The sequence below is a fragment of the Malus sylvestris genome, chromosome 1 (assembly GCF_916048215.2).
Source record: "Malus sylvestris chromosome 1, drMalSylv7.2, whole genome shotgun sequence".
In the NCBI taxonomy this organism is placed as follows: domain Eukaryota; kingdom Viridiplantae; phylum Streptophyta; class Magnoliopsida; order Rosales; family Rosaceae; genus Malus; species Malus sylvestris.
In genome coordinates, this window is record NC_062260.1 from 6,073,104 (window position 1) to 6,085,870 (window position 12,767).

Genomic DNA, 12,767 nt, shown 5'->3' on the forward strand with positions numbered 1-12,767 from the left:
TCCAAAACTCTCGAATTCCAATGAGGGATATGGAATTTGCCAAAAATAGTGGGTGGTGCTATTTTGATTTAAAGACCCGAATCAAATGGCTTAAAATCAATCAATTTATATTCGTTATGTATTTGTTTACCAATATATTTGCAAACGCTATCCAACACTTGACAAATAAAAGCCGAAAGCTTTAGTTTCCTTACTTGGTACTACAAAACCATAGATTGTCTTTAATGGCTTGTAAATGTACCTAAGTAGTCTCTTCCTCACAATCTTCCTATTGATAATGTATCATTAGAAGAATATGTTAGAAAAAGTCTATCATAAAGAGGACAACACTTTTAATGTCATAATTCTTCAATTACAATTTGTTGTATGAAGAAATAGGAGTTGCTTTGAACAACTCTTAGTCAATGCAAACGCTTAGTGCTTGTCTCTTTGTTACATGAACAAGGAACTTGAGAAGAAAGCACAAAGGCATGGACACTTAATGTGCCATGATTCTTCACTTACAATTTGTTTTTATGAAGAAATAAGAGTTGCCTTGTACAACTCTTGAAAGTTTGTAATTATGTTTAGAACATAATGGTTGGTTGACAAAAATAGTCCATTAACATGGACTTATGATGATTTTGAATCATTGAGTGTTGAAGTGATAAACCACTTAACGAGACGGAAACTAGGCAAGGACTTCACCTATGTGTCCCTATCCTAATGGTTCACTAAGTTTATTGTAAACTATGTAGTGAACAATAAACACATGCTCTCCAAAATGTTTGATGTGTATAACACAATTGAAAAAGGTTTCAAGAGAGATAGTTGGAGTTTAGGGACCATGACTATTGTAGTCAAAGGAGAAGTCAAATAAAGAAGATAAGAATTAACTCCAAGGGAACAAACTTTCTTTATGAAAGGATGGACATTGGAAGGGGTATTTGCAAGAAATGTCTTGCAAGTGTCAAGAACACATCTTTCGAAGGTGTTGTAAATTGTTCTTGAATAAGTTCAAAACAGTTGGTTCTTCTACTTGAATGTTTGATTCCGTATTAGCAACTATGTTTTACAATCGTTGTAAAAGTGTGACTAATAAGAAGTAGAAGATATATGAGAGAAGAAAAGGTGCTTCACATTCGGAACGTGAATAAAATAAAGATCTCTGCGAAAGTAGATAGTACTTACTTCCTCATATGAACTACCAAAGAAATTGGAAAAACCAAAGATTGTCTTTACATTCCAATTTTAAGGAACTTAATTCCGTCACTATAGTAGAGATGGATGAATGTTTTGTTTGACAAAACATTGTTCTTTATTAATCAATCATTGGATTATAGTAATCTAATTGATTGTCTCTATAGTAGAGATGATATGGTAGTGTTAACTGTTTAGAATATGATGATGCTTAAAACCCAAAAGGTTGCAAGATAGTGACTAATCCCAACTAAATTGTGATACCTCTAAAACATAAGTTACGAGTTGGTGAAAGATGGATGCTATGGATCGTTAGATCCGGATCCAATACCTTTCTTGTTAAAATTGTATAGAGGCGAAATGTTTGAATCTTTATTCTTTTGGAAAGAAGAAAGAATCACAAAGTTGTTGAGGTTAATTCACTTAGATGTTAGTGGCACTTATCCACAACATAATACTACTCATGTTGTATGACATTCACCGAAGATCACCCTCGGTTGGACTATAGTTTATTTTAAATAAACACAAGTCCGAATACTTTGCAAAAGGTTTCAAAGAATTCAAGTAATGTAAGTTGATGAGTAAGACGTCTAAAGTATTTACCTCCTTAGATTTGATCCAAGATAAGGTAACACTTTAGAACAGTTTCCTTGAAAGATATCAAGGAAATAAGCATCATAAGATAATAGATTTCTACATAAGGAGAAGAACGAACTTAAATAAGATTTAGTTCGTTGGATGTTATCTATTACCCATATATAGGATATATACTTCTAAAACAATATGATTGTCAATTAGAAGATCTTCCAAATTTTTCATGACTCCATAAGATGTAGTTGGAAAGAAAGACAAATCTGGTTGTCTGCTTATAAGCAATATTTGTTTGAGAATTATCTTATGGATATCCTTAAATTAACTTTTGGATATCACTTCTATAAACCAACTAACAAATGTTGTTTTGTTGGGTAGTTCATTGTAATCCTACAATGTGATTTGCCTAAAAGAAAATGAACGAGAGATAGAACTCAAAGAATGGGTTCTTTGAGAGACAAGAAAGTAATCAACAAATATAAACAACCTAGTTCCTATACCAAAAGCTCCAAGGTAGTCGAGAAGGATTTATAAACCATCAAAGTTGAATGGTTTGAACTTTATGACTATGTCATAGAGTTGCACCTCTTAATTCGAAAGAAATAAGAATGAAAATCCTTATGACTACATTGAGTGTATATATGATATATACTCAAGGAAATGGTAAAGTACCATTTGACCCGAAATAATGAAACCCCCATAGCTAATTGGTAGCTTAAGGTGACTGCAATCAAAGAGAATGGTTGACTTTGAAGAAACCATCTTTGACGTAGTCTTGTTTTTCAATTAATTTGAAGATAGCTAGCTACAACTAAATGGTGATTCAATGTTTGGACATTATATGGGTTTCCGAAACCATTACTAAGATAGTCTTGATAATATATATGTCTAAAACTATGAATCACAAGACATATAAGTTGTAGAGATCCAACCATCATGAATCTTAGCAAGCTAGTGGGAGCTATAAGCATCTTATGAGAAAAAGGATCAAATCGTTTGATTTCTCATAAAGATGTAAATGAATCTTTTGTATACTAGGTTTACAAAAGATTAGTGGGAGTTAATCATGTTCCTAAAATTTAAATATATATGATATATTAATTTTGGAAATGAAATGAATACTTCTTCGTTAAAGTTATGACTTTAATACATTATATGAAGATAGAATGTATATGGGAGTGAATCATATTCCTAAAATTTAAATATATATGATATATTAATTTTGGAAATAAAAAGGAATACTTCTTCGTTAAAGTTATGACTTTAAAACATTATATGAAGATAGAATGTATATGGGAGACATAGTTTATAAACAAGGGATGGAAATCTATATTGATAGATTTTAGGATATAATTGGATTATATCATACCCTAATAATAGACAAAATATGTTAGGAAGTTTCTCATATGATGATAAACTTCAATTAGGAGGACAACTCTAGTGAGACTAAGAAGTTGCTCTTCTCAAAGAGAACGTACTCTTTGACTCCCAAAGAAATAATGCGTAAATAGAATCCTTTATGCATACGCAGAAAAGTGATTTATGTATTTCATATTGTAGGAAAAACATTGATATGAGTTGTACCTAGAACGGTACAAGACGATATCAGTGCAAGCCCAGGATCAGAACCATGGCAACTGTCAAGTGAGTCCTTAAGTATTTAAGAAATACTAAAGGATAAATTCCTCAAAGATCGAGGAAGAATTAGAGTAACGTAATGGAAGCGTAAATGTATTAGATTATGAATCTAATCCATCATTGGATGTTTCTTCATTATGAATGAAGAGATAAACAGATACCTCTTTATTATGACTAACGAGATATTTGGATGGAAACATTAAAGTAATGACTTTAGTGTGTTCCATTATGAATGCAAGATATATTGCCATATAGAAGTTAACAACAATGTTGTTTGGATGGGAAAGTTCATTTATGAACTCTCTATTCGGTTCCAACCAGAAAGTGTCTGACACTAATGGGGCGATAGCTCAAGCCAAGGAATCAAGGTCTCATCAAGGTCCGAACACAAATGAGAGACTGAACCACATGATTGAGAATCATGTATAATGGTGACGTTGTTATTCTCAAGGTTGCTTCTATGGATAACATATAGATATCCATTGTCTAGGCCTACTACTCAGCCATTTATGAAATGACTACAGAAGAGGTATCATCACTGATGAACAAGCTGATTGGCTCTAGTCCAAGTGGGAGATTGTTGGAAATGTGCCCTAAAGCCAATCATATGATGATACTTTACGGACATTTCACATGTTAAACTAATCTAGTTTAACTATAAAGGGCAAAGATTATTGTTTGAGCCGTCTCATATAAATGTTATATGCTTAAACGATAAAGTCCAAGGAATATGTGATTGGGAGAATGCGATCTAATGAAGTTAGATTCATGAGACCATTCTTTCGTAGACACATCCTAAATGTTCCTGATCACAGGATTGTCAATTGGGCATTGACAGTCCGTTAAGATCGGTACGTGCTGTGTCTTCTCTCAGGGAGAGTGACTAGTCTCGAGTCATTGGTGTGTGTGACATCAAGACAAGTACGTAGGTGCTCAATAGAGAATGAGTCCACTGAACACGATCAACGAAGAGTTCTCATATTCATGTCACATGAGAACTCATGGTTGGGATAATGCAAAGTAGTCCTTTGACCTGAGGCATCACAGTTGTCTTGTGGTTAAGTCTTTGATCGTTGATTGTGTCAAAGTCACCCTATCGGGGTGTCCACAGCATCGTTGGGGTTAAGCCACTTAGTCATGGAGGCAAGTGAATACGCAACAAGGGATCTCTAACCTTCAAATGGTTTGAGGGAGAATACTCTATGATATGATTTAGAACCTCTGGCCAGAGTATGAATGAGATTTAGGAATGCGTTCCAAATCACATTCAAGGAAATCATATAAGCACACGAATCACATTGGATAGTAGACATGAATAAATAAACTATCAAACCAAACAATGTGGCCAAGAGTATTAGATTAGAGAAAGACCGTATTGCATTTGTAATCCTAAACTGAATAGGTTCTTCACCTCTTCTGATTAGCTTGGGTAACCATGATATACTGCTAGGTGTCACTCATGGTTTGTGGAAGCCCTAAACGTGTGTAATCACTAAAGGAAGAATTGAAAGTAAGTTTCAATTCACAATCGATGTAAAATGGTTTTAATCGCCCACTGCCTCGCTAAAAGGAACCTAATGGATCGTACACCATGTAAGGTGGAGATTGAAGAAACAATGGAGATGAGTAAGAATAATTAAATGGTTTAATTATTTATGGCAAGGATAAATTAATATGTTAATTAATCAAACGAATAAAGTTCGTTAAAGACCTCGGGATAGTTTTGGGCCTCAAGGCCCAATGGGCTTCAAACGTCAAGTCCATTGACTTAAGTTGTATGACAACTTAATTCACAAAGGCCCAATTAGGCCAATAATATCCCATGGCCTGCCATTTGGTTTTGGAGTGGGTTTTGGACTTATTTACAAGTTTGCCACTCCAATGAATTAAGGTATAAATATGACTTTATAGCCAAAATTCATTTAGGGTTTGTTTTGGAGAAAATTGGAGAGAACATGTCTCTCCATTTCTCTCTAAAGAGGCCGGCCCCTTGGAGGGTGTATCTAGCCATACTAACTACTCCAAGGTCACTCATTTCTTCTCCAATCTAACCTTGGTGAAGATACTTAGAGGTTCTCAATTTTGGGAACTTGGAGAACCATATTCTTCCATCCAAATCCATGGATCTAAGAAGCAAGGAATGAAGGCCCTCTCTTTGGGTGATTAGCCTTTGCTTATGCAAAGAGGAATCTACAAAGGTATATATTTCTCAACTCACTTTGATTTGAGTTGAGTCTTGGTTCACCAATCTACTAGGCTTTGAATTTTCATGGGTAATGTTTTGTTTTTTAATGCATGCAAGCATGATTCCGCCTTTTAATTGTTAAATGCATGCTATAGATGTTATTCTAATTAACATGTTTTCACAAAATCATCCTTCAGAAAAAGCGTATGATAGGGTCCCAAGAGACATTCTTTGGAGGATTTTAGAAAAGAAAGGAGTACGAGTAGCATATATCCAAGCTATAAAGGATATGTATGAAGGAGCAAAGACTGCCGTAAGAACTCATGAAGGACAAACCGAAAGCTTCCCCATAACTGTAGGATTACATCAAGGCTCATCCTTAAGTCCTTACCTTTTTGCGTTGGTAATGGATGAGTTAACAGGACATATTCAAGATGATATTCCTTGGTGTATGCTTTTCGCAGACGATATAGTGTTGATAGATGAAACTCAGGAAAGGGTAAATGCGAAGCTTAACCCTTGGAGAGAAATGTTGGAATCTAAAGGTCTTCGCCTAAGCCGATCAAACACAGAATATATGGAGTGCAAGTTCAGTGCAAATGGAGGCCAAAATGAGTTAGGGGTAAGGATCGGAGATCAGGAAATACCAAAGAGCGATTGTTTTCGCTACTTAGGATCCATCTTGCAAAAGAACGGAGAATTAGATGAAGATCTCAACCATAGAATACAAGCTGGATGGATAAAGTGGAAGAGTGCATCCGGCGTGTTGTGTGACAGCCGTATGCCACTGAAGCTCAAGGGAAAATTTTATAGGACGACAATAAGGTCGGCGATGCTATATGGCACAGAATGTTAGGCGGTGAAGCATCAACACGTACATAAAATGGGTGTAACGGAGATGAGGATGCTTCGTTGGAAGTGTGGGCACACGAGAAAGGATAAGATTAGGAATGAGGATATCCGAGGTAAAGTAGGAGTACTCGAAATTGTAGAAAAATTGAGAGAAAATCGGTTACAGTGGTTTGGACATGTGCAAAGAAGGCCTACTGACGCTCCGGTTAGAAGATGCGACTACGGGACAGAGGTTCAGGGCCGAAGGGGTAGAGGAAGACCTAGGAAAACTTTGGAAGAGACTTTAAGAAAAGACTTAGAGTATTTGGATCTAACGGAGGACATGACACAGGACCGAGCACAATGGCATTCTAAGATTCATATAGTCGACCCCACTCAATGAAGAAGGCTTTGGTGTATTTAACACAATACGTTGAAATGAAACAAAGCTTATTTATTGATATCTCCGATAAGTTACAAATATGTACATATACATGAGTCAAAATAAACAAACAAGAGGGAGCCTTCACAAAGGTTGCTTAGGAGAAGTCTCAGCAGTCGGTAGAGCCCCAGAAAGAGAAGGCACCGGAGGGGGATCATTCGGAGCCTCAGTACTGGACAGAACCCTAGAAGGAGGAGGCATCGGAGGTTGATCATTTGGAGCTTCATTACGCGGTACAGCCCTAGAAGACGATGGCAATAAATGCCTTTGGAACAAACCCACAAACCGCTGACGATCAAGTAAAACCTGACCATCAGATTCCTTCATCTGGTCAAGCTTCCTCTTCATGTTTGTAGCATAGTCATGTGCGAGCTGGTGCAACGGTTTATTCTCATGCTTGAGCCCTCTAATCTCCTGTTTGAAACTCATCACTTCAGCCGCCAATGATTCAACTTGGCGGGTTCGAGCAAATAGGTGTTGGGCCATATTACTGAACACTTAGAGCCAGAGAATCCTTAACAGCCAACTTATCAGACCGTTTGGAAAGTAGTCTGTTATCTTTGGGAGTGAGAAGGTTCTTGGCCACCACCGCATCAGTCATATTATTCTTCATCATGGAATCCCCAACGGTAAGAGGACCAGTAGGGGATAAGAAGGATGGGCGCCATATGTTGTCTAGAGAAGGCGTGGCTGCCTCTTCAACAAGGTTCAAGTCAAAACGACGGTCGGAGGGGCCAGACATTTTCAAAGGTGTTGAAGAGAGAAGAGGTCGGACAAATCAAGATCTTAGAAGTGCAAGAAGGGAGCTTCTACTGGTGAAGATTCAAGTGTGCTTTGGAACTTAATGCCAGCCTCTATAAAAATCTGCACTCGACGGAGCTTCAGAAATCGAAAAAGCGCCTGCCCAGAAATCGAAGAGGCGTTTGCTTTCTCAAAAGCTGGGCTGCTCAAAGACCACGAGGGCCGATTTCAGAAATCGAAGAGGCGTTTTCTTTCTCAAAAGCTGGGCTGCTCAAAGACCACGAAGGCCGATCTCAGAAATCGAAAAGGTGCTTGCTTTCTCAAAAGCTGGGCTGCTCAGAGACCACGAGGGCCGATCTTAAAAATCGAAGAGGCACCTATTTTTTTTAGCCTTGTCAGCACCTGTCACATGCACACTCAGCTTTGCTGAAATTACGGGCATTCTGTTGAAGATTTCTGGTGAAGTAGAAAGCACGTGAATCTTACTGTTCAATCATCCACTTTCCACACGCACCATCAGCTCATGGGTACTACAGATAACTTTGCCAAAGATCTTTGACAAAGTTTAGACACGTGAAGGTTGTAGCTCCCACTACATCGCTATGACTAAGAAGGGTAAAAGAATAGCAACGAAATAGCATTAACAAAGTTTAGACACAAAAATTTTGAAGGTCTAGCTACCATATTATTACCTATAAGGGTAAAGGAATAGCACCGCTGCTGGATAATTGGAAAGTCCCTGTGTGTCAACCTTTGTGCTCCGTGGCAAGGTAGACTAGCAAACATGCCCAACCTTTACTCACATTCGAGAAAACACTCCCAACAAGATTGCTTGCTCCAAAATCGAAGAGACACTGCTCTCCGAATCTCGAGAGCCAGACTTCCAGCAGGATTGCTCTCTCAAAAATCGAAGAGGCACCATTCTCCGAATCTCGAGAGCCAGATCCTCGACATGATTGCTTGTTCGAAAACCGAAGAGGCACCCATTTCTCAACTTCGAGAGCCAGATCTCCTTGGATAAAGCTTGTCTGTAATCTTCACACGCAACATCAGCTTTCCAGATACCATAAACCATTTTTTCAAAGTGCTCTGACACACGTGAAGCTGGCAGCTCCCACTACCGTGTTATAACCAAGCAGGGTAAAAGAATAGCATTACTACTTGTTGTTAGGGAAACTCCTATATATGTCGACCTCCATCCTCAACGGACAAGCAGGCTTGCAAAAATGCTCAACCCTTCCTCATATCTGAGAGGGGCACTCCCAACGAAGCCTCTCGAAATACTCAACTTTCTTTCCCCCAGATAATACCTCTGCAAACAAGCTACACCAGAGCAAGAATATCTCATATCATCAAGGTTAAAAGCAAGAGTATCCCATATCATGCTTTTTCCCTGTCTTTTCCTTTGGCCTTGTTCTTACCTGCAAGACAAGGAGAAAGAGAGCAATCAGTCAGCACTTGGAATCAAGCTTCCAGTCAGGAACTGATTGCCTGGAACCCCTTACCTGATTACTTACCTGGCATTGCTCTCGAGTACTCATCTTCAACATCTTATGCTTCTAGAGAAGATACCACATCTGCCTGAGGAACAGATAGGGAAAGTGAGAAGGATACAAGGAAGCATGTGGAGACAAGCGTAATAGAACACGTGCCGATACATCCACTCCTTTGTCAATAGCAAAAGTATCCCATATTAGCAGGGTCGAACGTACTCTAGATTTGATAGACTTGTTTTGACCTTCAAATTCTTCAGTCGGCCTTATACTCTGGAGGAAACCAGAAAATCCTCCAGCCCAGTTCAAGAATAAGCCTGTGGAAAGTTACTTCTTCAAAAGCAAAAGTATCTCATATCATCTATTCTCCTTTTCTTATTTTTATCCTTCATGCTGCCTGCAAGATAGGGAGAATGAGAACAATCAGCCGGAACTCGAAATCAAACTTCTGATTTGGGACTGATTGCTTGGAGCTCTGATTGCTTACCTTTTCTTTCACCTATTTCAGCAGATCCCCTAGCTCGACGACTTGGGGGACTCCTACTACATGGTTTGTATTGCGCTTGACCAAGCTTGAAACTACAAGTAAGCTTCAAGTGAAATTGATACATTACCTTGTGCATCTCCACCAGTAAAAGATACCATCCCTGGATGGAGGAAGAGTACTTCTAGAGAAGATGCCACATCTACCTATGAGACAGATAAGGCAAGTGAAGACGAGAGCTTGAACCTATGTCATTTGTACTAAATCATTCACTTGTACTCACTAAAGGAGAGCTTGAACCTATGTACTTGTGTAAACCCTTCACAATTAATGAGAACTCCTCTACTCCGTGGACGTAGCCAATCTGGGTGGAGCACGTACATCTTGTGTTTGCTTTCCTATCTCTATCCATTTACGTACTTATCCACACTAATGACCAGAGCAATCTAGCGAAGATCACAAACTTAATACTTTCTGTTGTACCAAAATCCTCACTGACTGTGTGCATCAACAATCCTTAAGTCCTTACCTTTTTACGTTGGTAATGGATGAGTTAACAGGACATATTCAAGATGATATTCCTTGGTGTATGCTTTTCACAAACGATATTGTGTTGATAGATGAAACTCAGGAGGGGTAAATGCGAATCTTAACCTTTGGAGAGAAGTGTTGGAATCTAAAGGTCTTCGCCTAAGCCGATTAAAGACAGAATATATGGAGTGCAAGTTCAGTGCAAATGGAGGCCAAAATGAGTTAGGGGTGAGGATCGGAGATCAGGAAATACCAAAGAGCGACTGTTTTCACTACCTAGGATCTATCTTGCAAAAGAACGGATAATTAGATGGAGAACTCAACCATAGAATACAAGCTGGATGGATGAAGTGGAAGAGTGCATCCGGCGTGTTGTGTGACCGTCGTAGGCCACTAAAGCTCAAGGGAAAATTTTATAGGACGGCAATAAGGCCGGCGATGCTGTATGGCACAGAATGTTGGGCGATGAAGTATCAACACGTACACAAAATGGGTTTGGACATGTGTAAAGAAGGCCTACTGACGCTCCGGTTCGAAGATGTGACTACGAGATAGAGGTTCAGGGCTGAAGGGGTAAAGGAAGACCTAGGAAAACTTTGGAAGAGACCTTAAGAAAAGACTTAGAGTACTTGGATCTAACGGAGGACATGACACAAAACCGAGCGCAATGGCGTTCTAGGATTCATATAGCCGACCCCACTTAGTGGGAAAAGGCTTTGTTGTTGTTGTTGTTGTTGTTGTTGTCAGTACTATGTGGTTGTGGTGTATATTTTCATTTCCAATACTTTCTATAGATGATGACTTTGGCTGTACTGAAAAGCAGTAACTTAAAAATTTACAAATTTTTGTTCCTACTTTACTTTCAGGGAATTGGAAACGGATTGTCATTGGGAGCATTGGTGACAACACCAGAAATAGCGAGTGTACTAGCCCAAAAGATTCTGTTGATGCACAAAACCGGAGGGGTTTTGGAACAACGTAAATCCGACCGTGAATCTGCAAGAAAGTAAATAACACAAGATATATCGTGGTTCACCCCAATGTTTGGGCTACATCTACACTGATTATTGTATTTCTCTGAGAGGTGAGGGGAGTGAGGGAGAGAGAGCTTCCTTATGTGAGGATGAGCTTCTCTGAATATGAGAAGGGATGTGAGGCTCGCTTAATTGTGAGAGGGCTTCAGGCCTAAGAATTGGCCTCCTCTAATGAGGAGAGTGAGGGGTCCTTTTATAGAATAAGGACTTATTACTTATTACATATTTGCCCATTCCTTTATTACATAATTATATTTGAGTCCCTCGAGTATTTATACGAGATCTAAATACGGAGGCCCTAAGTATGGTACAAACAGATTCAATTCAACACTTTTGGTGGAAACCCTGTATGCTCTGCGGGAGGGCTTGCAGTGCTAAGAGTTATTGATAAGGAGAAGCGTCAAGTTCATTGCGCTGATGTTGGCTCTCACTTACTTGGGCGTATAAGAGATCTTCAGGAAAGATATGAAAGTAACTACCCTTGAACTCAGTGCTTTTGGAAGTTCTCTTTAATTTAAATATGAATTTTCCAGTGCTTATATATCTCACAGCCCTGTATTGATTGGGAAAGCAAAGCTTAACTCTCGAGGAGTGCAGAACTATCCTGTCCTTATTGTGGTATTCCACCAACATTATATTCCAAAATGATGGAATATAGTGTTGGTGGCTGGTAAGAGGCAAAAGGTTGGAAGCCATTGAGAATTGGAGTTGATTGCTCCAGTTTTCTTTGTCTCCAAATGTTTTTAGAGGAAAGATGTGATCATCTCCCTCATCCATTGATGCACATAGGCTGAGACTTTGCCACAATGGGATAAAGTCCCCTTGGAGAGAAATCCACTCCATACTAAGTCTTTAAGGGTCATAAATTTGATGGTTTTAATTATTAAGGAGATTTTTGTTTTCTTTTTTGGTTTGATTTCGGCATAAAGAAGGGAAATGAGGGATTTCGTTGCAAGTCAGGGTTCACATGTTTGTGGTGTGGTGGAGGTTTTGTAGGTGAAGCTTCTTGGTGTTTTAATCGGTTGTTGGTTTTTTGGTCTACTACCATGCTATTGCCTATTCATTGTGACAGCAGTGTAGGGTTAAGGCTTTCTCCACCGGCTACATTTTTGTGTTTTTGGTCCGTGTCTTATGCTAGTTCTCTTTCTGTTGCTAAGGGGTTTTCGTAGGTGTCATTTTGGTCTGCCTTCTCAGATGCTTGTGGTCTAGGTGTTTGTGGTTATGTCTATTTGCGCTTTTGGTGTTTGCTTCACATGGTGGGATTTCTCTATGTGAGGTGTCTTCCTTCTATCTATTCGTCTTCTTCCTCTTATATATATTTTTTTTAAATTTAAATAAACAAAATATTTTATGGACGGAAGATGTGGGAGACAGACCTACTAAGGCCACAAAATAACAATTTAGTTGAAATAGGCATTTACAATTTTCTGTCATATTTAACAGATCCAAGGGACCATACTACAAGGGCAATGACTGGCATGAAATAAATCTTATAATGGTTGGTATAGGTAATGAATAAATTGCCCTTGCTTTATTCCATAAAAAGTTATATATGTTTATGAATGCTGCTCATCATGCCCAGTCATTGTTACAAACAAATAGATTTTCAAAAATAAAT

General features: G+C 38.6%; 1 pseudogene; it reads left to right on the top strand.

Annotated features, from left to right (window-relative positions):
- LOC126606448 (uncharacterized) overlaps positions 1–12,767 on the top strand; it is a 59,248-nt pseudogene that overhangs the window by 37,603 nt on the left and 8,878 nt on the right.